Here is a 27032-nt window from a genome sequence, read left to right as displayed (position 1 = left end):
CTAAAGACAATGACTTAAGATGGAAGAATGATATGAACACAAACACACACACACAATCTAAAGTGACTCTTAAACAAATAAAAAGTGATCAAATTTACTCGTAATTAGAGAAATGCAAACTTAAACACTGAGATGCCATTTCTCATTTATTAGACTGGTGAAAAATTTAAAGTATGACAACATAATCTCCTGGCAAGGCTGTAGAGAAACCAGTACTCACATACATTGCTGATGAGAAGGCAAACTGATGGACCCCTCTGGAAGGGAATTTGGCCATATCTAACAAAAGTACATATGCACTTAGCTTTTGACTCAGCAATTCCACTTCTAGGATTCTAGCCTAAAGATATATCACCAATAATACAAAAATACAGACTGACAAGATTACTCATTGCAATAATGTAATTGTAAAATATTAGAGACCATCTAAATGCCCATATACAAGAGAGTAATTGAAAAAACTGGTTCATCCACACAATGGAGTACTGCATTACATGCAGCAGCAAACCAGGAAAAAGATCTCTATGAACTGATATGGAGGGATTTTTAGGACATACTGTTAAGTGGGAAAAAAAAAAAAAAAGGCAAAGTACAAAGGGAGTATCCACAGTGTGTTACCCTTCATGTATGAAAGACAGGAATGGAAGGAAATATCTGCTCATTTGTGCAAAAGGGATACAGGAAGGGATAAAGCAGTGACCAATGAACATGGTTACTTTCTGGTTGTTGGTGGAATAGGGAGGAAAAAGGGGGTCATGGGAACAGGTAGTAAGGATAGAGGGGAGCGACATTTCTCTGGATATACCTTTTTATTTAACTTGGACTCTTAGAACCATGGTAAAGTTTCACAGTAGTATATATTCTGTGGATACTGAGAACTAGGTTCCCTACTGTCAGAGAAAGAAGCTACAACTCAGGAAAAGAGAAAGGCTAGAACAAACCCTGTGGTGTTAAACTGGAATCAGAGGTATCAGTATAAACCCATGGATCTTAATATACATACAGATGGATACATACAGGAATAAATTATATATATATATATATATATATATATATATATATATACACACACACACACACATATATGAACACATGTGTGTTAGTCTACGTACATACACTTCCTCATTCTGTCCACTGAGAGAGCCTAGAAAAAAAATGACACTCGGTCATTTGGGCACAGACACGTAGTGCCCAGATCCTGGTTTCTAAATAACATTCTCCAATGAAAGGGACCTGGGCTCCTTGGAGAATTGGTCAGTTCTCCAGCTGGGAAAGAAAAAATACAAGATGAGCCTGGAATGTCTTGTGTGTCAGAAAGTGAAGAAGTGCTCAGAAAAGCAATGGACCTGTTAAAAGGACATGGAAACCGACCCGAAGGAGCTCCTAACAACCAAAGCTGGGACCATCTGAGCAACAAAAGGACAGTAATATTAATAGTAATGGATTATAGTCCACAGAATACACAACAAATACCCACGAGACCATATTAATCGAAACAAATAATCAAGCAGCGTTAAACAGAGAATAAGCTCGTTACCAGAAGACAAACATCGTAATAGTCCTCTTCTGGGACATTTTTGGAGGAGTTAAATTCACAGGGACAGGAAGTAGAACGGTGGAGGCAGGAAGAGGGAATTAGTATTTAATGGGTATAGAGTTTCAGCTGGAGAAGATGAAAGAACTTCTGGGGCTGGATGGTGGTGACTACAGCACAACAGTGTGAATGTCCTTACTGTTGCAGAAGTGTACACTTACTTATAGTTAAAATGGTAAATTCTATGTTATATATATTTTACCACAATAACATTTTTTCATGTATTTGAAAAGCAAAAATAAAAATAAATAATAAACAGAGGAGAACGTCCAGCTCTCCCTTACGGTAGAACTTCAATAAATGCAGAAGGAATGAGGGAAAGTCAAGTCTCCAGTAAGCAAACACCAGTGGATTATAATTGCTGCTATTGATGGTTGTTAAAATTATTGAGCAAAAGTATGATGAGGGGCCCTTGGGTGGCGCAGCCGGTTGAGCATCTGACTCTTGGTTTCAGCTCAGGTCCTGATCTCAGGGTCATGAGATCAAGCCCTGAGTCCAGCTCTGCCCTGAGCAGGGAATCTGCTGGAGATTCTCTTTCCCTCTAACCCTCCCCCCCAATTCTCTCGCTCTTTATTTAAAAATAAACAAACAAACAAAACTTTTTAAAAATATGTATGATGAGAAACAGGATATTTGCATAGTCAGAGCATCTCCCCAAAAGATACTTATTAATTACAAAGGGGAAAATATTAACTTTAAAGTGGAGAAACTGGGCAGACACCATCCTAGCTATGAGATCAAAGGTACCACCTCCACTAATAAGACATATCAACATAAGAGATATGGCATCATTTCTGTGACATTCCTGCCAAAAATGCAGAATCTAAACCCAATTACAAGGAAACATCAGACATACCCGAACTAAGGGACATTCTACAAGATAACTGGTCTCTAAGTCTTTGGAAGAATCAAGATCTTTAACATTAAGGGAAGACTAGGGAACAGCTGGGGGATGAAGGAAACTGAAGGGACATGACAGCTAAACATAACATGTTTCTGACCTGGAACCATTTCCTATAAAGGACATGGTACAGCCAGAGAAAGTGGAACAGTGTTTGAGGATTATAAGGCAGTAATATATCATCAGTGTTAATTTCCCTATTTTGACAATTGCATTGCAGTTACATAGGAGATACCCTTATGTGTAGGAAATATACACTAAAGTATTCAGGGGTAACAGGACATCAGGTCAGCAAGTATTCTCAAATTGGTGAAAAGGAAGTTACTTGTACTTAACTTGCACACATAAATTTGAGATCTTGTCTAAATAAAAAGAAAGCATGAAAGAATGGGAGAAACTCCAGCGTTTATCTCATGTAATTCCAAGAGAATTAAGAAAGGGGCAAAGAGGAGGCAAGGGGCAAAGGCACCACTGGAAAAAACAACAGCCAAGAATGGCTAAGAATTTTCCAAGCTGGGGAGTGAAGAAAGCCACCAGTCCTCATAGTGAATGTTTACATCAACTGCTGAGACAGAACAACAAAACTGAAATCCACATCGAAGCATACCATAGTGAAAATTCTGAACAGCAGGGATAAAGAGAAAATCCTAAATGCTACTAGGAGAGAAGACAGATTACCTACAAAAAAGCAGTCATTAGACTGAAAGCAGGCTTCTTATGGGTGAATTGACGCCAGCAGACAGTAGGGAAATAGCTTCCAAGCGATAAGCGAAAATAACGCAAAACCAGTGTTGCTCTGACGGCAGTAGGTCTTGAAAGGATAACCCTCAGCAAGAAGAAAACTGAACCCAGAAGGAAGGAGTGGGATCTAAGGAACACTTAGCAAAGAAATTAACAAAATGTATTGGTAAATCTATGTAAATACTGGTTGCTAGGGATAAACGCAACAACAACAATTAATTTTATACCTTGAAAAACTGGTAAAACAATAAAATGGCAGTTTGAAGAAAGGATTCTGTGGGTAATTAAAGCTTGATAAATTCCTGTCTTGTTCAGAAGGAGAACAGAACAACTGAAGCATTACAGACTTTTGGTAGAGAGCTTAATGTGTATGTTAAAAACGTAAAAAAACTTATTAAAAAATAGAATCTAAAATTTTCAAACTGTGGGGGCAGAGGTTGAGGAAAGAATAATAAAAATGTATAAATCCAAAGTAGAGCAAGAAATTATTTTTTTAAGTAAATAAAAGCTTGGTAAATAAAAAATAACATAAAGTGGTAGAAATAAGTCCAGCTACGTCATTAATCACAATCAATGGAAACTGATTAAACTCAGCTAATCAAGAAAGCTACTATGTGAATAAAGAAATAAACATCAGCAATGAACTACTTTCAAGACATATACCTAAAACAAATAAAGAAAATAAAGAGATGAAAAAAGATAATCCAGGCAAATACTAAGCAAAAGATTTTGAGCGAGCAATCCTGACAGTAGATAAAATGGAATTTAAGGCTAAAACATTAACATAGATAAAGAGCTTCATTCTCAAATGATTTAAGTCTAGAAAAAATTATAACTATCATGAACTTGTATGCATCTACTAACAGTGTACCTATCTATATATATTTCATAAAGATTTTAATTTATATATATGAATTAAATATATATTTCATAATATATATTATATATAATTTATATAATATGTATTATTTATTTAATATATATATTTCATAAAGATTTTATTTTTAAGTAATCTCCACACCCAGTGTGGGGCTCGAACCCACAACCCTGTGATCAAGAGTCACATGCTCCACTGACTGAGGCAGCCAGGTGCCCCAGTGTAGGTGTATATTAATGAAAAACAAAATTACAAAGAAAATTAGATAATCTACATTCATAGTAGGAGATTTTCACACAACTCTCTCAGACGCTGATAGATAAATCTGACAAAGGATTAGACAACACAATTAACAAACATGATATACTGGACAGATGCATTAAGAGAACACTACACCCCCAAAATAGAGAACATACATTTTTCTTTTTTTTTTTTAAAGATTTTATTTATTTATTTGAGAGAGAGAGTATGAGCAGAGGGGAGGAGCAGAAGGAGAAGCAGGCTTCTAGCTGAGTAGGGAGCCTGATGTGGGGCTCAATCCCTGGACCCTGGGCTCTTGATCTGAGCTGAAGGCAGACACTTAACTGACTGAGCCACCCAGGCACTTCAGAACATATATTTTTCATCGATATATGGCATATTTACAAAAAAATCAATAGTCAATCACAAAGGAAGTTTCAATAAAATTTAAAAAATCAATAGCATACAGTTTGCATACTCTGACCACAGTACAATTAAATTAGAATCAAGAAGAAAAGAATAAAAATAAAAACACCCTTATACTATTTGGGAAATGAAAATTGCATTTTTAAATAATCAAAGGTTAAAGAAGAAATTACAATGGGAATTGTAAAAGATTTAGAACCAAAGGCAGTAAAAACATTTGTTCTTTGAAAGTGTTCTTTTGGGGAGCCTGGGTGGCTCAGTTGGTTAAGCATCTGACTCTTGATTTCATCTCAGGTTATGATCTCAAGGTTGTGGGATTGAGCCCCATGGCACTCAGCACAGAATCTGCTTGAGATTCTCTCCCTCTGTCCCTGTCCCCGCTCACATGTGCACATGCTCTCTGACTCCCTCTCTCATTCTCTAAAATAAATAAAATAAATCTTTTTTTAAGGAAGTGTTCTCTGAAAACTTACAGGATGTAGCAATACCAACCCTAGGCCTTCTCCCCTCTTCTCCCCCAGCCCATTCACAGAGAGCCATGGCCTAGACAAACAAATTTCCTTCCTGCCTACCTTAAGAATGCATAGGGATGAGGTGTTTTCCAGTTTAATCACCGTATGGATCTTAGACTTACCCTGCAGGTCTTGAATCCAACTCCCCACCTTCTGGGTACCTCAGCTTTCTCTCCTGTTCTCCATCAAGGGTCTATTAAAACTGAAGGTCAAAGGATGAAAACAACAAGGAAATCTAAGGATTTCCCTTACCTTTTTCCCAGGTTCAAAATTCATCTTAATATTAAAAAAATATATTCATTATTTGTAGATGCTTGGATCAGGAGGGCTTCTTGGGATATCCAGTCTACCATTTTGCCCAAAATGGTGTGCCGTCATTTATCAAGTTACCTATCCCCTCTGTGTCTTAGTTTCATCTTCTGTAAAATGGGGATGATAATAGAATCTACCTTATAGATTTGGTGTGGGGAGTCAGCGAGAGAGTACATGTTGAGCCCCTGGCACTAGCAAGTGCTCAATAAATGCTGCCTATTAGCAGCAGCAGTGGTCCTGTGAACTTGGTACCAACAGAGTACAAAAGAAATCAGTATCATAGAGCAATCTCATCTATGAATATACATGGAAAATTCCTAAGTAAAAAAAAAAAAAGTTAAGCATGAAATCCAGTAGGGGTATAAAAGTACAAAATGGCTTTATCTCAGGTGGTTCCACATTTAAAATTCTGTTTAAAAAAATCAATCAAAGTAGTTGACCTTACTGAAAAGATTAAATGGAGAAATGACATGATCATCCTAATGGATGTGTTCAAAGCCACAGAATTCAAGCTTCATTCATTGTAATCACCCTCAGCAAGTAGGGCTAGAAGAGCTTCCTCAATCTAACAAAGTAACTACAAAACACCAAGGGCAAACATCAGAAATAACAGTAAATCTTCAGAAGGATGATCACTGAAGTTACAAGTAAAACAAGGAAGTTTACTTTCACCACGATTTATCAACACTATCCTGGAGTTTCTACATCAGTGCTGACCAATAGGAATGTACTGAGAGACATACATGCATTTTTAAACTTTCTAGGAGGCATGTTAAAAAAGTAAAAAGAAACAGGAGAAATTCATTTTAATAATACATTTCATTTAACCCGATAAATCATATATCAATATAAAAAATTATCAATGACGTATTTCGCATTTTCATATTAAATCTTCAAAATCTGGTGGGGTTTTTTTACATGTATAGCATGATGCAGACTAGCCACATTTCAGGTGCCCAGTCAGCACACGTGAACGGGTGCTAATCATGGAAACTCAGCAGGCTGACAAAAATTTTAAAGTCTGAAAATGACAAGTATTGGCAAGAATATGGAGGAAGGACTCATATATTGCTAGTAGAAGCTCTCCTACCATTTGGAAAACAACATCTAGTATTGGAAAATGTGTATAATATTCAGCCTATTAATTCCACTTCTAGACATAAACTTTAGGAAAATTCTCCCCTACATGTATAAATAAATACTCTTCAGCATTGCTTGTGATAGGGAAAAAAAAACAGAAAGACACTAAATAGCCATAGGTAGAGAAAGAGAGACAATTGAGGTATTCTCACAGAAAGGAGTAATATACAGTAGATAAAATAAGCTACATGTAAATACAGTAAAATAGGCCAACCTCAAGAATATATATAGTATGAGAGCAGTTATATGGAATTTACAAAACATATAAAAATACTACTGCATATATTTTAGGCAAATTCTATATTTAGTAAAAATATAAACAATACAGGGGATGGCTATGGAGCAGAATCATAATCGTGGTGCCTGAGGGAAGGAAATGAAAATGAGGAAAGAAGGGATCAAAGATTTATCAGTAAGGCATTACTTCTTGGATAAAAAAAAATCTGAAGCAAATACAATAAATGCCATTTGGAAATTCTGCTTGATAGCTAGTGGGCATTACCCAGTGTTGCCCTAGGCAGTTTTCGGTTTTTGTGAAAGTTTTCATGATAGTAATCATCTAGTGGTTCTTGCTATCTATGTATCAAGGATGAAAAATGCTTACTAGATACACAGAAGCAGAACAGCTGCTACTAAAAGGAAATGAAGTTCTACACAGGAAGATCCATGTGTACACCTACACAATGGATGCACACATGCAGCTGACAGAGGTCCAGTGGCCTGTGTCGAGAATGGTGTCTTGCACAAAGCAGGCGCTCCATCCGCACTGGTTCAATGAATGCATGAAGCATGTTGCACTGGTGGGTGGGACCCCTGAGAGGCAATTTGCATGGGAGGAGGTATGCCACGATTGCTGTGCTGTGACTGCTTAAGAATGGGGACTTGGTTTTGCAGGTAACATTTGAGGGTTCATGATGGGGAACAAAATACGGTACCTGACCTAGATATTGGTCTTCAGTCCAACTGAGGTCTCTTTGCTTTATAAAAACAGGAAGAGGGGCACCTGGGTGGCTCAGTCATTAAGATCTGCCTTCAGCTAAGGTCATGATCCCAGAATCCTGAGATCGAGCCCCACATCGGGCTCCCTGCTGAGCAGAAAGCCTGCTTCTCCCTCTCCCACTCTCCCTGCTTGTGTTCCCTTTCTCGCTGTCTCTCTTGGTCAAATAAATAAATAAAATCTTCAAAAAAAAAATAAATAAAAATAAAAAGAGGAAGAGGAAGAGTATCTAGGCTACAGGGGAAGTGACTTCTCCCCCAGGTTACTCTGAACATAGTAATTCTACTTTGGTAGCCAGGTGACAAAGCACATCACACACTGGATGAGCATGAGAGAGTTGGAGGAAGGGTATTTTCCCTACTTCCTTGGAACCCACTGTGGTTTGGGCTAAGCAAGGACTCCAGGAAACTCTGACTTACTTTGGAACTTCATGCCTTTGCCCCAGAAAGCTGTATGTATGTTCACTGATTAGAGCTTCATGGTAACTTGACCTAACATTACACAGTTTTCAGTATCTCTAGCTGAAACCACTTGCCCACATAAAATATTTATGTGACATAAAAGCTGGTCTAACAACAACCAACAGAAAGATAGATGAATAAGGGAAAAGATAAATGACAGAGATAACAGATAGATAACTTTTCCCCTATTTGAGAAGATATCCACTCTACTAGATAAAATTTAGCTGCTAAAAGATGGAGCAAATATGCCAAACCCTTGAGACTACTGTTAAAAAAAAAAAAAAGTAAGATCCTCAGAAATGTTTTGCAATTAACTATGCTCCATGCATAACAAACCTAAATATGAGAATTGGCAGTGAGACGTATAGACAGTGAAAGGAAGGGGATTTTGAGTGCTTCACGTTGTCTTTTTTGGCTCCACGTTAAGAGAACCAGGATGTGGTTACAATTTTGGATGTGCTAATTATGTTTGTCAATTGTGAGCTTTGCTTAATTAATTAGTCATGCAAATTTAACTTTAGTATTTTTTGCATATCTAAATCATTACTATGGCAATTAAAAAGCTGCTTTGATTAGCCCCTTTCATAGTGAGTTAGCACGACATACTTTTGTCAACTTCCTTTTGAAAATCTAGCATTTGGGTACTGTTTGGAGAAAATATATTCTGTATGTTTGGGGAAAAATAAAAACCAACTCAGGTAAAAAGAAAGGTGGCCTAGCAGCAGAAGCTAAGTCAGCAACTGTTGGCAACGTAAAGTCAGTGAATACAGACTAGAAATTGTTACGGCACATGTTCAGGAGGAGTCCCCAGGGGTGGACAGAAGTGGTGTGCTGAATAAACTGGGAACGTGTTTCCTCTAGTAGATTAAGGTGGGAAGAAGATTTATATGTCTTTGGTCTGAAATCAATGTCAAAACCTATAAAAAACCACCATGGGAACCAAACCTGTCCCTGTCTTGGAGACCTAGCCTGACTCTCATAATCATTAATAAATACTGTGGCCAGGTGAAGTCTGTGCCAAGTGAAGCTCTCCCCAGGGGCCATTTCATATTTTAACAAGCCCAACTGTCAGGAACATTTTATGATATTAGGTTAAACTTCCTCCTAATTGCTAAATAAGTGTTGCATTCCCCTATGAACCACCTGTGGATGCTGTATTACTCTCCTTTCTGCAGAGTAGTAAGAACCTGACACATAGTGGGATTTAAGAGATTTCTCCCACTCCACAATGGAAATGAGCAGCAAATTCAAGAACAAATACAGGCTTTCAGGCATGCCCCCTCACACCTTTCAGAGCTTTGTGTCCACCAAACCTTGCCATCCCGTCCTCTCAGCACCAGCCCTACAAGAAGGACGATAGCAAGTTATCCCTCATATTTTTCAAGCACAGAACCAATAGCAACTATTTAGAGAAGATAATGTCATTTCTCATTTTAAAGACATCTCCAAAGGCAAATTCACACATCTGGTTTGACTCAGAGGGTCACCAGCATCTCTGATAGAATCCAGCTGTGGAACAGAAAATAGTATTTCATCTAAGAAGTAGATGACCCATAGGCAGCACATGAAAAACCACTATGGAATGCTATAATGTATATTAACAGGGAGCGGGAAACAGCTTTGGGTGACTCATAGGAAACTCAGAGCCAACAAGAACAAAGGGATAGAAAAAAGGTGAAAGAGGGAAGGGTTTCTTAAGGAGTCTCCAGTGATAACGTATGCCTTTCCTGAGCACTCCAGAACAAATCATTAAGCTATCAGTCAGATTCAACAAAGGTGGCCCTGCCATTCTGAAATTTGAATGTCCTAAATAGAAAAATTTAATAACTAAAAAGACATGATTCAGATTCCACAGTTCCTTGATATCCCAAATCTTCCAGTGCCCTGAAAAAAACTGAAATTTATTTTCAAATTCTTCTCAATTAACTTGCCCCAGCCACAAATATCTCAAATATGTGAATATGCAGATACATGCACATAGGTGTGCTGAATATATTCTTATTAAATTTTCAGACACTTAGGGCTTCTCAGTAAAGACCTGTGCTGGAGACTAGTCCCTCCCACCTGTTCAGGGACCTCCCTTAGCGATCTCACACACACACAAACACACACACACACACACAGAAAGAGAGAGAGAGAAAGCATTATCTTCAATCTTCCACCCTTCTGGATTTCTCCACTGCGCATATTGATAAACTCCTACCTACCACCCCGGCATTTTCTCTGGCAATCATGCTCTCTCTCCTTCTGCCTTCACAGCCACCCTCATGAAGATGTCTAGTCTCACTGTGTCCGCTTCCCTGCCACTTACTCACTTCTCAGCCCACTGCAATCTGGTTTCCACTGAAACTGATCCCGTGGAAGTCTCCCAAGCTTCACCAGCCGACAAATCAAGAGAGGGTTTCTCAGTCTATCCCACGAGGTCTTCCTGAAGCCCTGGACACTGCCCATCTCTCCCCTCTTGAAGCTCTGCCTCCAAGGTTTCCCTGGGAGCACTCTTGCCTGGCTCAACTTTCTCTCAATCTCTCTCTCCCCACCTCCCTTCTCGGTCTCCTTCACTGGCTCTTCCAACATCTCTCTAGAAGTTGGAAGCCCCACAGACTTTCCTCGGCCCTTCTCATTCTCCTAGCCTCTCTGTGGTAGACCCATTCATCTAAGTCGAAAGCCTGGGACTTACCCTGATACACTGTCCTCTTCCTCTCTACTTTCAATGCACCTGATTTTATGCCTTCGTTTTCCGCCTGGTTTCTCTGCCTCTAACCTAATGTCCAAACTTCAACCAGAGTGAGATTTCCTTTTTTTTTTTTTTTTTTTTGAGAGACAGAGAAAGCAGGGGGGAGAGGGGCGGAGGGAGAGAGGGAGAGAGAATCTCAAGCAGGTTCCACCCCCAGCATGGAGCCAGATGCAGTGGACTCGATCTCACAACCCTGAGATCATGACCTGAGCCAAAACCAAGAGTCGGATGCTTAACCAATGAGCCACCCAGGTGCTGCCAGAGTGAATTTCTAAGAAGGAAACCTGATCATATCACTCTCCTGTTTGACTCTCTACAGTGGTTACCTACCAATTACAGCTGTGCATTTCTAACTTTTTTAAAGGAATATTTTTTACACTGGGAGGCCATGAATTGTGTATGTCAGCACAACGCCTGGTGCTTAATATGTGCTCAGTAAATAGTTGTTGAGAAAAATGAAGTCCAACTTCAAGCATGCACATATGTAAAGCTGCATGGTTCCCATTGAAGCAGGGGTAGGGGCAACTCCCACCTGCTTGCCCTGACCACATTTCCACCAATACCTCAGGCATCTCTACAAATCCCCTGGTGTCCTAGGGTATATCTGGAAAACCAGAGACCCGTGTGATAAAGTTCAAGCTCCCTAGCTTGGCTACAGATGCTTGATAAACTGATTTCTACCCACTCTCTAACATCATTTCCAACTGCTCTCCATCTTCACCCTTCACTCTAGCCTTGCCAAACTGAATTACTTGCCATTCCTAGACACGTAAGAGCTTTGCACATGTAGTTCTCTCTGCCTAGAATACTCTTACTCTCCTTGATTAGCCTAGAAAATTCCAAATTATTCTTCCAAGACAGCAAAAAGATAAAGCCCTTTCTGATTCCATAAACAGAATATATCATTCCTTTTGTGTACAAATATATCTTATACATATTTTATTATGAATCTTATTTTAATTTTTTTTAAGATTTATTTATTTGAGAAAGAGAGAGTGAGCATGAGCATGGGTGGGGGGGAGGGGCAGAGGGAAAGAATCTCAAGCAGACTCCCTGCTGAGCATAGAGGCTGATGCAGGGCTTGATCTTATGACCCCTGAGATCATGACCTGAGCTGAAATTAAGAGTAAGATGCTTGGGCGCCTGGGTGGCTCAGTTGGTTAAGCGACTGCCTTCGGCTCAGGTCATGATCCTGGAGTCCCGGGATCGAGTCCCACATCGGGCTCCCTGCTCGGCGGGGAGTCTGCTTCTCCTTCTGACTCTCCTCCCTCTCATGCTCTCTGTCTCTCATTCTCTCTGTCTCAAATAAATAAATAAAATCTTTAAAAAAAATTTTTAAAAAAAAAGAGTAAGATGCTTAACCGACTGAGCCACCCAGGAGCCCCTCTTTAGTATAAATCTTATCACACTCTAAATCAATTCTTATGTATAGGTGTGTCTCTTCTAGTGGGGCTATGAAGGCAAAGACTGTTTCTGATCTATAAACCAGAGCCTAGCAAAGTGCCTAGTACCCAGAAGAAACTCATTATATGTTTGTATAATGAACAAAATTCTACTGGAACAAATCATTCTTTTATCTCATACCCTTTTTGTAATGAGGTGGAGAACAAACAATTTTTAATCCTTTCCATCATTTTGCAAGTCACAGGGTGTCCCATGTTAAAAATTGGCCAGGTAAACTTCTACTGTCTAGGTTTCAGCAGAAATTAATTTGGATTAAGCCTTGTGGGTTCACCTGAATATTTAGAGAGAATGTTAGCCTTTTTAATTGAAATTGAGGTATCTGAGATCTAATGGGTTATTATAACTGTCCTTCTCTTGGGCACTACTGAAATAATGTCTTGTGCCTTAGGTTTTATACAATGAGATAAATAAGAAAAGAAAAGCAAGGGGATCATACTTGTTCAATGTGGACAAAACTGACAAAGCACAAGAATCTGATCCATTAACAGATTCAGATGGGGGCCTTTTCCTTAATGATATAAAATCAGAAATGAGAAACATCAAATGTAGATTAGTTAAAGAAAATTTGATGGCAAAATTTAACCCAAGCTATGTAAATGAGACTTTTCCCAGGCAATTATAAAGGATCCTCTAATTCTCCCCCAGGGGCCTCCAGAGTCAGTGTTTCTTTATCAATTGTTGCACCAGTTTCCTTATGATTCTGAACATTGTGTTGGTCTCCTGATAGATTATTTTGTCTTCCACTTCTGGGGCAGTTTTGCAATTATGTAGCAGAGAATCCTATTCACTTTCACATACATCACTCAATCATGCTACGGTAACAAGTAGTTTATCTACCATCTTATTAACAAAACAAAACAAAACAAAACCATCTGGTATAACTCAAGACTTCTGCACATACCAATATAATGTACTTGATGTTCTCAAAGATGGCTTTGCAGGACCCTAAAGTATCCTCTGAATCATGGAAGAGACATGAAATTAATCCCTTGAGTCTTGTTTCAGATCCAAGTGTATTTTATTGTATTCTAATTCCCTAAAAAACCATGATTCGGGTAGAACATATATGGAGTGTGTATGTGTAGAATATTCCTTTTTTAAAATTTGTAACACTGAGTTCACCAATCATGACCTATAATAGGAAACTTACTCTAAATTAGGGATTCTCAAAGTATGCTCCAGAGATCTCAAGGAAACTGGATAATCTTTCAGAAGTTCCACAAGGTCAAAACTGTATTTGTAGTAATACTACAACACAATTGATCTTTTTCATTCCCCTTCTCTCACAAGTTGGAGTTTTCCAGAAGCTACATGATATGTGATATTAAAACAGATTGAATGCAGAAGCAAATATGAGAATCTAGCCTTTTTCTATTAGGCCAGACATGAAAGATATTTGCAAAATGTAAAACAATCTCATAAATTTGGTCTTAGAAAATAGTTATATTTCATAAAAATATGTTATTTATGCTAAAATGCAGTGGGAGAATTAGGAATTTATTGTGCTTCCTGAATCTGACAAGTCATGTCTTTTACCTATTCTGGAAAATTCTCACCTATTATCTCTTCAAACATTTCCAATCTTCCCCCCCCATTCTCTTCTCCATCTAGAATGCCAATACAATGTATGTTTGTCTTTTCACGCTCACATGTCCAACATTTTTCATATTTTCCATCCTTATAACTTTGTGCTACACTTTGGGTACCTCCTTGAGATCTTTCCAGTTTGCTAATTCTTTTCACAGCTGAGTCTAATCTTATATAGCCCTTCTAATTCCATTCTAAAATTCAATTATTGCAGTTTTTTTAGAAGTTTTATTTTGTTTTTAAAAATCTGTTGGGGGGGGGGCGCCCGGGTGGCTCAGTCGTTAAGCGTCTGCCTTTGGCTCAGGTCATGATCCCAGAGTCCTGGGATCGAGCCCCGCATCGGGCTCCCTGCTCTGTGGAAAGCCTGCTTCTCCCTCTCCTAATCCCCCTGCTTGTGTTCCCTCTCTTGCTGTCTCTCTCTGTGTCAAAAAATAAATTAAAAATCTTAAAAAAAAAAGTTTCCCCAAAAAATAAATAAATAAAAATCTGTTAGGTCATGGGGTGCCTGGGTGGCTCAGTCGGTGAAGCATCTGCCTTCAGCTCAGGCCATGATCCCGGAGTCCTGGGATCGAGCCCCACGTCAGGCTCCCTGCTTATCGGTGAGTCTGCTTCTCCCTCTCCCTCTCCCTTTCAAATGCCCCTCCCCCTGCTCATTTTCTTTCTCTCTCTCTCTCTCTCTCTCAAATAAATAAAATCTTAAATAAAAGTAAAAATAAAGATGTTAGGTTTTGTTTATGCTATGTGTGTGTTCTTAGTTCTGTCTTATTTCTGATATCATTTCCTTAAATCTTCTAAAAATATAAAACTCATTTTATATTCACTAATCTGATGGCTCGATTATTTCAAGATACTAAAGGTCTAATAACCACTGTTTTCTCCACTTGCAAGATACCTGGAAATCTGTTTCTTCCTGTATGATGCAAGTGTGGCTTATCAGTTTATGTTCAATCAAGCCTTATATCCATGGGAATTTTATGCAGCCTGGGTTGAAGACATGAGTCTTTACAGAAGATTTGCATTTGCTTCTGGTAGGCACCCAAGGTGCCCAAGATAGCATATATTAGAATCAATTTGAGAACAGGCCTCTGGTTATGAATTCTCAGGAGACACTATTACCCACTGTATTACCAGGCCAAGCCAGAGAATTTGTCTTATTATCTCCTTTTGCTGGTTATCATTTTTTTTTCTAGTCCATCTTTTCATGATGTAGTGCTCAAAGATTCCAGTTTCATGTGAGGGTCCTCATTTCCCCTTGATTCTCCAAGTACTGGGCACAAGGTCTAGTCTTTGTGTGGCTGTTAAACACTGAGCATCTTGGTTACCTGGAACAGCAAATACCCTTGGGCGTCAGTGGCTTCAATGACTTCTTCTTTCCTTGGTTTTCAGCTTCTTCATTTTTGGTCCCTGGGGACTTGATGTACTTTTTTTTGAACCCTAGCTTTACAGATGAGATATTTGTTATATGTTGTTTAATATTTCAGGTGTCTTTTTGCGGGGAGGATATTCAGATTATCTAGTTTGTCATATTGTCCAGGAATATAAATTGGCACAAGATTTCTGAAATATAAAATGCACATCCACTTGATTTCAAGGAATTTATTCTTTGAATGCAAATTTGGCAATATCTATCAAAGTTCAAAATATACAAATTTTAATCCAGCAATTCTACTTCCTATGAATTTACACTACATATATACTCACACTTGTATAAAATGCCACACGAATAATGTTCATTGTTGTAGGCTAGTGAAAGTTCGAGGATTATAATAACAATGTAAATGTTCATCATTAGGAGACTAGTTGAATAAAGTACTTCCCACAATATTTTGCAACATTTAAAGGAATTTAAAAAGGAATTTAAAAGATCTATATGACCTGATACGGAAAAACGCTTATGATGCAAGTTACATGACTTTTTTATGTAAAAAATACAAGATATGCTTATATGTACTTACATATTCATTAAAAGCTTCTGAAAAGATACACAATTAACTGTTACCAGTATTTTCCCCTACAAGTTGGAACTGAATCATTGTTATACAAATATTGTTTCTAAATGACAAATGTGCTAATTTGAAATGACTTTTTACCCATTTATTAACATCAGCTCCTTACTTCTTTATTATCATTAGCAGTGCCACCAGTAGCATTTACAAATAAAGTTCTTCTCTACAAACTGTTCTAAAACTCCTAACATCTACTACCTGTTATTCCTTATCTGTCAATTATTATCCCAAGGAATCTGGTTGCCCTCTGCTGACTTCACTAGGACACACTCCCTAATGCTCTAAATATAATGGCAGAGACTGAACTAGGTAGATTTCTCACCCTCATCTTCCCTGAGATTCCTAATGGTTTACAGTCTACACAAGTGTATATAAAGGAGCTGGAATTTAAATGCCATGCCACTCAAGAGGAAAGAAAGGATTCGTTGAGAATTAAGTGAAGAAGCTAGGCCATAGCTTTGGCTGTGTCACAGCCTGACCAGCAGGACATACTGATTTCAACATCTGAGCCTGGGTGCAGCTTCTGACTGTTGACTTTTCAACAAACTGCTTAATTTGTAAGGACTGGTAGCTGAATTTAACATTTACACATCTAGGAACATTTTCTGACATCAGCCTAAAGGTTTTCCTTGAACATCTTCATTCTTTCACATGATGAACTCCTAGTGATGACTGTGTACAGCTACAGAATTACTTAATTTCCCCTTAGATTTAGATGCACAAGTATGACAGACCCCCACATACTTTTACGTAACCTTTCACAAACTTCCTTTTTCATTCTCTTTGAAATAGGCTTCATGTTCATGCTATGGTGAAAAATGGCCCAGATACTATTCTACATCTGGACTACAATTTTCTCTATTTTGTGATGCTATGTCTTGAGTTATGTGTTTAAGATATTTTTGTGGAAATAGGATGTTTTGATGATGAGTGGTGTTTGTTTTAGTTTGAGGGGGGTTTTTTGTGGTTTTTATTTTGGTTTGTTTTGAGAAGAATGGAGAAAAAGATGAGAAGAAGAGAGAAGCTTTCCTTTTAGGAAGATGATTATTTCCATTTTGAGTTGTTCTTTTTTAATAGTATAATACCAATTATAGAGTTTAAAAAGAATACTGTACATTGTCTCTGGATGCCTGCAAGCACATCACTGACAAAACCACACCTGCATATAAGCAGTATAAAATTGCAGGAGAGACATGTCTTAGACTGGCGTCCCCGTAGCAAAGCCTTAGACCAGGATTTGGGTGCAGGGCATTTATTGAGGGATGATCCAAGGGAACAGGAGTGAAGGATCAGGTAGCGTGAGACAAGAAAAAGAGAAAAGCAAGGAAAGAGTGTGTTATTGAGGTCACTGGAACCTCAGAGAATTGTCTCTCCCTGAGGGCATTAAATAAGGCTCTGTCCCTTTGGTTGATGTGTCTCCTGAGGGTGTTATTTCTCTCATACCTCCTTTTTTTTCCCCCAGGTAATAATTCCTGACACAACTTTCTTTTTTTCCCCTTTACTAAGGTATAGTTGACAAATAAAATTGTAATATATTTAGAGTGTACAATGTGATGATTTGATACATGTATACATGAAAGAATTCCCACCATAAAGTTAATTACATCTATCACCTCATATATTTACTTTTTTTTCCCTTTTCTGGTGAGAACATTGAGGTTCTATTTTCTTAGCAAATTTCAATTATATACTATCAACTATAGTCACTATGTTATGCATTAGATCCCAAGACCCTATTCATCTTTTTTTTTTTAATTTTATTTATTTGAGAGAGAGAGTACACAAATGGGAGGAGGGACAGAGGAAGAAGGAAGAAGGGAGAAGCAGACACCCTGCTGAGCAGGGAGCCTGACAGGGGCTCCATCCCAAGACCCTGACACCATGACTTGAGCCAAAGGCAGCTGCTTAACTGATTGAGCCACCCAGGTGCCCAAGACCCTATTCATCTTAACTGAAAGTTTGTACCTTTTACCAGCATCCCCTAAATTTTCCCAATCTCTAGTTTTTCTAACTACCACTCTGCCCTGTTTCTATGAGTTTGACTTTTTAAAAAATTTCACATATAAGTGATACCAGGAAGGTTTTGCCTGATTCTTTCTAGCTTATGTCTCTTTCCAATAGCTCATTGTTAGTGTATAAAAACACAACTCATTTTTGTATATTGATTTTGTATCCTACAACTTTACTGAATTCATTTATTAGTTCTAACAGTTTTGTGGTATTTAGGTTTTCTACATATAATATCACACCATCTACAAACAGAGACATTTTTTATTTCTTCCTTCCCTATTTGGATGCCTTTTATTTCCTTTTCTTGCCTAATTGCTTTGGCTAGGACCTCTAGTACTACAAAATAAAATAATAAAAGTGGCAAGAGTGAGCATCCTTGTCTTGTTTCTGATCTTAGAAGGAAGGCTTTCAGCTTTTCACCACTGAGTATAATGTTAGCTGTGGCCTTGTCATCCATGGTCTTATTATGTTGAGGTATGTTACTTCTATACCCAACCTTTGAGAGTTTTTATCATAAACAAATGTTGAATTTTGTCAAATGCTTTTTCTGCATCTATTGAGAAGATCATATGATTTTTATCCTTCATTTTGTTAATTTGGTATACCTAATTTATTGATCTACATATGTTGAACCATCTTTGCATCACTGGGGTAAATATCATTTTATCTTGGTGTATGATCTTTTTAATGTACTGTTGAATTTGGTTTGCAAATATTTTGTTGAGGATTTTTACATCTGTGTTTATCAGGGATAATGGCCTGTAGTTTTCTTTCTTGTAGTGTCCATGTCTGTCTTTGGTACCAGATTAATGCTGGCCTTGTAATACAAATTTGGAAGTGTTCCCACCTCTTTTTTTTTGTAAGAGTTTGAGAAGGATTGGTATTAATTATTCTTTAAATGTTTGGTAGAATTTACCAATGAAGGCGTTTAGTCCTGGACTTTTGTTGAAAAATTTTGATTACGAATTAAATGTCCTTACTAGTAATTGGTGTTCAGATTTTCTATTTCATCATGATTCAGTCTTGGTAAGTTTTATGTTTCTAGGAATGTATTCATTTCTCCTGGGTTATCTAATTTGTTGGCATATAATTGTTCATAGTAGTTTCTTACGGTTTTTAGTATTTCTGTGTTATCAGTTGTAATGTCTCCTCTTTCATTTCTCATTTTACTTATTTGAGTCTTCTTTCTTTTTTTCTTAGTCTACCTAAAGGTTTGTCAATTTTATTTTTCCTAAAAACCAGCTCTTAGTTTCACTGATCTTTCCTATTGTCTTTTTAGTCTGTTTCATTTATTTCCTCTCTGTTCTTTGTTATCTCCTTTCTTTTACTAATTTGGGCTTAGTCTGTTCTTTTTCTAGTTCACTGAGGTGGAAAATTAGATTGCTTATTGGAGATTTTTTTTCTTAATGTTGGCATTTATTACTATAAATGCCACTCTTAGGATGGCTTCTGCAGTACTGCATAAATGTTGGCATGTTGTGTTTCCATTTTCATTTGTCTCAAGATATTTTTTAAATTTCCCTTTTGATCTCTTCTTTAACCCAATGTCCAGCAACATGTTGTTTAATCTCCATGTATTTGTAGATTTTCCAATTTTCTTCTTGTAATTAATTTCTAGTCTCCTGACATTGTGGTCAGAAAAGATGCTTGATATGATTTCGGTCTTCTTAAATTTATTAAGACCTATTTTGTGGCCTAACATATGAGCTCTCCTGGAGAATATTCCATGTGCACTTGAAAAGAATGTGTATTCTGTTGCTGTTGGATAGAATGTTCTATATTTGTCTATTAGATCCATCTGGTCTAATGCATATTTTAAGTCAAATGTTTCCTTATTGATTTTCTGTCTGAATGACCTATCCATTGTTGAGAATGGGGTACTGAAGTTCCCTACTATTTTCTTTTTTTTTTTTTTTTTTTATTCATTCGAGATACAGAGATACAGAGAGAGAGAGAGAATATGAGCAGGGAGCCCGATGCGGGGCTCGATCCCAGGACCCTGGGATCATGACTGAAGCTGAAGGCAGACGCTTAACCATCTGAGCCACCCAGGTGCCCCTCCCTACTATTTTCTTAAAGATTTATTTATTTGAGAGAGAGAGAGAAGGAGAGTGTGCACACTGTGTGGGGGAGGGGAGAGGGGCAAAAGGAGGGGGAGAGAGAGAATCTCTATCTCCCTGCTGAACATGGAGCCTGACTCAGGGCTCAATCCTAGGACCTGAGATTATGACCTGAGGCAGAAATCAAGAGTTGGCTGCTTAACTGACTGAGCCACCCAGGTGCCCTCCCTACTATCCTACATATTTCTTCTTTCAGATCTGTTAGCATTTGCTTTGTACATGTTGAGTGCATAAATATTTACAAGTACTATATACTCTTGTTGAAATGGCCCCTTTATCATTGTATAATCATCTTGTCTCTTGTTACAGTTTTTGGCTTAAAACCCATCCTCTCCGGGTGCCTGAGTGGCTCAGCTGGTGAAGCGTCTGCCTTTGGCTCAGGTCCCTCTCCCTCTGCCTGCCACTCTTCTCTTTCTCTGTCAAATAAATAAATTTTTTTAAAAATATTCTCTGATGTATGGATAGCCAGTCCTGCTTTCACTGACCTCCATTTGCATGTAATATCTTTTTCCATCCCCTCACTTTCAGTCTATGTATTTCTTTAAGGCTAAAGTGAGTCTCTTGTAGGTAGAATAGAGTTGTCTTCTTTTTTTATCCATTCAGCTACTCTATGTATTTTGATTGGAGAATCCAGTCCAGTTATATTTAAGTAGTTATTGATAGATGTAGACTTATTACTGCCATTTAATAATTATTTTCTGGTTTTTTGGGGGGGGTTTTTGTTGGTTTTTTTTTTTTTTTTTTTTTTTTTTTTGTAGTTCCTTTGTCCCTTTCTTCCTTTCTTGCTCTCTTCTGTTGTGATTTGACCACTTTCTGTAGTGGTATGTTTTGATTCCTTTCTCTTGATTTTGTGTATTTACTATAAGTCTTTACTTTGTGGTTATCAAGAGGCTTACATAAAACATAGTTTTAACAGTCTATTTTAAGCTGATAACTTAAATAAGCATTTAATTTCAAATGCACATAAAACGTTACATTTTTATACACCCCCACATTTTATGTTCTTGATGTCACAATGTACATCTTTTTATACTGTGTGTCCATTAACAAATTATTGTAGTTATATTATTTTTAATACTTTTGTCTTTTAACTTTTAAACTAAAGTTATAAGTGATTTATCCATCACCATTGCAATATTAGATTATTCCAAATTTAACTATATATTTGCCTTTACCAGCGAGTTTTATATTTTCATATAGAATACTTCATTTCAGCTTGAAGAACTCTCTTCAACATTTCTTATAAAGCTGGTCTAGTGGTAATGATCTCTTTCAGCTTTTGTCTGGAAAACTCTCTCCTTAAATTCTTTATCTCTCCTTAAATTCTGAAGAACAATTTTGCCAGGCAGAATATTCTTGATTGGTAGTTCTTTCAGCACTTTGAATATATCACCCTACTCCCTTCTGGCATGCAAAGTTTCAGCTGAAAAATTCTGCTGATAGTTTTATGGAGCTCCCCTGTATGTTGCTTTTATCATTCTACTTATAAGATTCTCTGACTTTAACTTTTGACAATTTAATTATAATATGTATTGAATGTGGGTGTATTTAGGTTCATCTTATTTGGTATTAGTACGATGGAATCTTCCTGGAATCTGGATGTTTTTTTCTCTTCCCAGGTTAGGAAAGTTTTCAGACTTTATTTCTTTAAATAAGCTTTCTACTCCTTTCTTTCTCTCTCCTCCTTTTGGGACTCCTATAATGCATATATTGGTCTGTTTCATGGTGTCCCATACGTACCTTAAGCTATCCTCACTTTTTTTTTTCTTTTGCTCCCCTTATTGGATAAATTTGACTGCTCTGTCTTAAAGTTCACTAATCTTTTCTTCCACTTGTCTAGTCTGTTGAACTCCTCTGTTGAATTTTCAGTTCAGTTATTGTACTCTTCAGCAATATGATTTCTGTTTGGTACTTTTTAATATTTTCTATCTCTTTGTTGAAATTCTCTTTGCTCATCCATTGCTTTCCTGTCCTCAGTAAGCATCTTTATGACTGCTATTTGGACTCTCTATCAGGTAAATCACTTATCTCCTTTTTATTAAAATTGGTTTCTGGAGATTTATCTTATTATGTTGTTTGTAACATATCCCCCCTTTTTCTTCATTTTCCTTAACTCTCTGTGTTGGTTTCTGCACATTAGATAAAACAGTCACCTCTCCTGGTCTTGACAGACTGGTCTTGTGTAGAAGATGAATATTGTCAATCAGCCTGGCCTGAGCTCCTGTTTGTCTCTAAAACTTTTGTGAATTTTCAAGCTACTGTCTTTATTCTTGCTGGCTCCAGTAGCTGAGGGTGTGCCAAGACCTGTCAGTGTCCCAAAGGGGAGGATTACAATTGGCATATAAATGCAGGCTGATTAGAAGACAGACCTTCAGGCAGCAGCTGGGAAAGTATGTAGTTAAAGCCCTCCAGGGAGAATCTGGGAGATGGGCATTTTTGTCTGCTCCCTCTAAACTGAGCCTAGGTGTACAGCCATGAAGGGGTGCCCCTGTACTCACTTAAAAACTGCTTCTTCACTACAGTCCCGTGGGATTCATAAATGCAAGCCCCATTAGCTATCAGAGCCAGGTAATTCAGGGGCCCAACTCTCAGGCTACACCTGCAAAAGCTGGAGTGACAAGCATGTGTACAAGCTCCTTCAAAAGAGATGTTGGTGACCTGATTTTATCTTTGAAGTGATTGAGGCAGAAGGCAATGAAAGTGCCCACCAACTCCCCCCAGGCTCTCTGGAAGATTGCAGCAGCTAACCCTTCTATGTGTGCAAATTAGAAGCTAGAACCGCAGGCAGCAGATGGTAAGGTATGCTGTCAATCCTCTTCCAAAGGAAAGATAGGAAGAGGAGCATTTTTGCCTACTCCATATTTGCTGAGACCGTGGGGGCAGCCACAATAAGTATTCACCCACCTGGTAAAAAGTACTCCTTTGTATTCCATAGTCCTATGAGTCTTGTGAATGCAAGCCCTATTGGCTTTCAGAGCTAGGTGTTTGGGGGGCCCATGCCTTGAGTGGGAGCCTTAAAAGCTGGGGCACTAGATGTGCAATTCAAACCCTGTGCTTCTGAGGGAGAAGCTGGGAGTTAAGTGTCCCACCCAATTATATGGCCCTATGCCGTGGTGAGGTTTATGATGAGAGTGTGTCTTGGCCTTTCCTACTCATTTTGATGTAGGTATTTTCTTAGTTATCTGATGTGTAGAAGTCATTCAACTATATTCTGGATTTCTCTCAGAGGGAACTGTTCCATGTGTAGCTGTACATTAGGTGCATCTATGAGAAGAAAGATGTTTAGGAGCCTCCTATGTTGCTTTCTTGGTCCTGCCCCACTTTTCAGTTTCTATTTACATCAAAGTCTATGAGAGTTGACACTGAGCTCTTTAGAGGATGAGATATGTTTAAATAGAAATAGCAAAGATAACAGTTTGTGAGGTCATGTGGTCTATGGGCACCAGAAGAGAATATTGGATTACTGGCCCCCAAAATATCTCTCACAATAGCCTTCTTCAATGCCAAAATCCACTCATTCTTTGTATTTCCCAGTCCTCTATTAAAACACAAGGGAGATATTTAAAGGGAGATATTTGGGGGCCACAGTCAGTCATTTAACTCTATGTTCACCATATCACTTTTCAATGTGAGGAGCTGATGATTTAAAAACCATTCATGTAGTAAGAACGTAATGGAAACATATGAAAGAGAGGGCCAAATGGGGGGGCGGGTAGGAAAAATTCTAGGCCATCAGCAAAAATGTATCAATACCTGCACATTCAAAAGGTGTTTCACTTGCAACATGGAGAAAATAGTTAAAAAATAAGTGTCCAACTATTTAATTTCCTAAATATGGCCAAAGATACAGTATAACTGAAAATCATATTAGAGATAAAAACCTACATGTTTGGAAAAGAACTTTAGGATTCAACTCCTATGATCACGGTGCTCTAAATAGAAATAAAATTGTTTCTTATTCCAAACACACAGAATTTCTGGGTAAAATATTAGTTAAAAAAAAAAAACACACACACACATAGACAAGCTTAAAAGAAAGTGAGACTTCCCCCAGGTGACAGGAATACGGCGGGAATATAAAGCCAGAGCAGCAGGAGACATTATGAAGAAGTGGTATTAAATCTAAAAATGGGTCCTACAGCCTGGAAGTTGTAAGGCACAGAGGCAGGAAATACAGCTTTAGGTAAGAAGCAGGAGAAAGGTGGAAGCTGGGCTTCCACATAAAGCCAAAACCCTTTAAGGACTGCTTTGACTGTGGCAACAGAACTGAGAAAACTCTACCCACCAGCTCAGCAAAGCAGTTAAGTTGTTATCTGCCCAGAACACTGAGTAGAGAAAATTCTCCTGGGAGACAGCAAGTCATTCGGATACCCTTGCTGAAAGAATTATTTAAGGGTGTACTTTAGGAAAAAAGGAAATTGAACCTAAAAAGAAAGAATAGACTAAAAGAAGCAACGAAGAGGTAAGAAACTGGTAAAACATCAACATCAACAATATTAACAATAATGTCACATTTCATGGATATTAAAACAAGAAGGAATTTCAATATTGGACATGTGAGATTCAGGTTGGATTTAAAAATAAAATCCAGTTATCTGTTGACTCTAAGAGCCACACAGAAAAGTTAAAAATAAATGATGGGAAAACATACCAGGCAAATGTTAACAAAAAGATATTTATATTAATATCAAACAAAAAATAATGTATGAAGAAACACAGTATTACTAGAGATACATAAAAATAAAAAATTAAATCACTAAAAGACAAAATAATTCTGAACTTGTATAAACCTAAAAACATAGCTTCAAAATATACAGGGAAAACAGAGTTATAATGATAAAGGAAAAGATCTACAATCATGATTGATTTTTTAATGTGCGTCTGTAATCAAAAGACAAAAAACGTTGAGGCTGTAAATGATATGATGACACAATTAACAGACTTACTTTAATGACAATAATTACATAAAATAACACATGCAACAATTAGAAAACTTACATTCTTTTTAACATAAAAATGGAATATTTATAAAAGCTGTCCACATATTAGGACAAAGGCAAATCTCAAAAACCACCAAGGAAAATATCACACAGACCGCAATATCTACTCAAAATGTAGTAAGTTTAGAAATCAGTAACAACAACAAAAAAAATCTAAAAATATTTCATATATTTGGAAATTTTCAATGTACTCCTAAATAATTTATGAGTAAAAGAAGAACTCACAATGAAAATTATAAAATATTTAAAACTGACTCACAAGAAAAGAGTATATTTCAACTCAGCTTGGAGTTTCAACTCAGCTCAGGACACAGCTAAATGAACAAATTATAAAACAGGAACAATTAAAAAGTAATGACTCAAGAGATTAGGAGGAAGTTGGTGGAATGAAAAAAATAAATATAAAGCAGAAATTAATGAAATGGGAAACAAAGAAACAATAGAAACAAACCTTAAACTTGATTTTTGAAAAGAAAAAAATAAATGAACTATTTTGTGATTAAGACTAATCATAGGGGAAAACACGAAGACATAAATAAAACAGATATGAAAGTAAAGGGGGGCCCAAATACAGTAGACTTTTTTTTAAAGATTTTATTTAATTTATTTGACAGCGAGAGACACAGCAAGAGAGGGAACACAAGCAGGGGGAGTGGGAGAGGGAGAAGCAGGCCTCCCACCGAGCAGGTAGCCCGACGCGGGGCTTGATCCCAGGACCCTGGGACCATGACCTGAGCCGAAGGCAGACACTTAACGACTGAGCCACCCAGGCACCCCTACAATAGACATTTTTAAAAATCATAGGAAAATAGGTTGAGTAGCTTGATGCCAGTAGATCTGGGAACATAACAAAATCTGAATTGTTCTCTAGAAAAAGATAACTTACCAAAACAGACTCATAGAAAATCAAAAGTTGAATAGATCTATATTAATTAAGGAATTGGAACTGATAATTAAAAATCTATACTCCCCCCCAAAAAAATCACACCAAGCCAGATGGCTTTATAGGGGATCACAAACTTTCAATGATTATTATGTTAAAATTTTCCAGAGAATACAAGAAACATAGAAATGTTCCCAACCCATTTTAATGAGGATAGCATAACATGACACCAAAATTGAAAAAATACAGTATTAGAAAGGAAATCTGTAACCCAGCTCATTCATGAACATATTTGCAAAAATCCTAAAGAATGTATTAGTACACAAAAACCAATTATTCATACTTTATATATAAACACACAGAGACAGACACACATAGATATAACTATGAAGTAGAATTTATCCCTAGAATTCAAGGCTGGTTTGGGGCACCTGGGTGGCTCAGTCATTAAGCGCCTGCCTTTGGCGCAGGTCATGGTCCCAGGTCCTGGGATTGAGCCCCACATCAGGCTCCCTGCTCCATGGGAAGCCTGCTTCTCCCTCTCCCTCTCCCCCTGCTTGTTCTTTGCTCTCGCTCTCTATCAAATAAATAAATAAAATCTTTAAAAAAAAAAATTCAAGGCTGGTTTAATATTAGAAAATCTTTTCATGTATTTTAACACATTTGTAGACTAAAGGAGAAAAAAATATTAAGTACCTTACTATGTATAAAAGCATTGTTAAATTTAAGATAGTTATTGTAAAAAGAAAAACCCTCAGAAAATCAGAAACAAAAGGAAATTTCTTAAACTTGACAAAGCATATTTTAAAACACTACAGAAAACATAATTAATAACACAACTTTAGAAGCATTTCTTCTAAGACAAGGAAGGGAAAAATGGATTGGTTTTACCACAGCTGTTCAACACTCTTCTGATGATCCTAGCCAGTGGAATAAGACAGATTAAAAAAAGAAGAAAAGAAAAGAAAAGAAAGAAAGAAAGAAAGAAAGAAAGAAAGAAAGAAAGAAAGAAAGAAAGAAAGAAAGA

The sequence above is a fragment of the Mirounga leonina genome, unplaced genomic scaffold (assembly GCF_011800145.1).
Source record: "Mirounga leonina isolate KUSES-001 unplaced genomic scaffold, KU_Mleo_1.0 Mir_180, whole genome shotgun sequence".
NCBI classification, from domain to species: Eukaryota; Metazoa; Chordata; class Mammalia; order Carnivora; family Phocidae; genus Mirounga; species Mirounga leonina.
Note: the sequence above shows the minus strand (reverse complement) of the source record.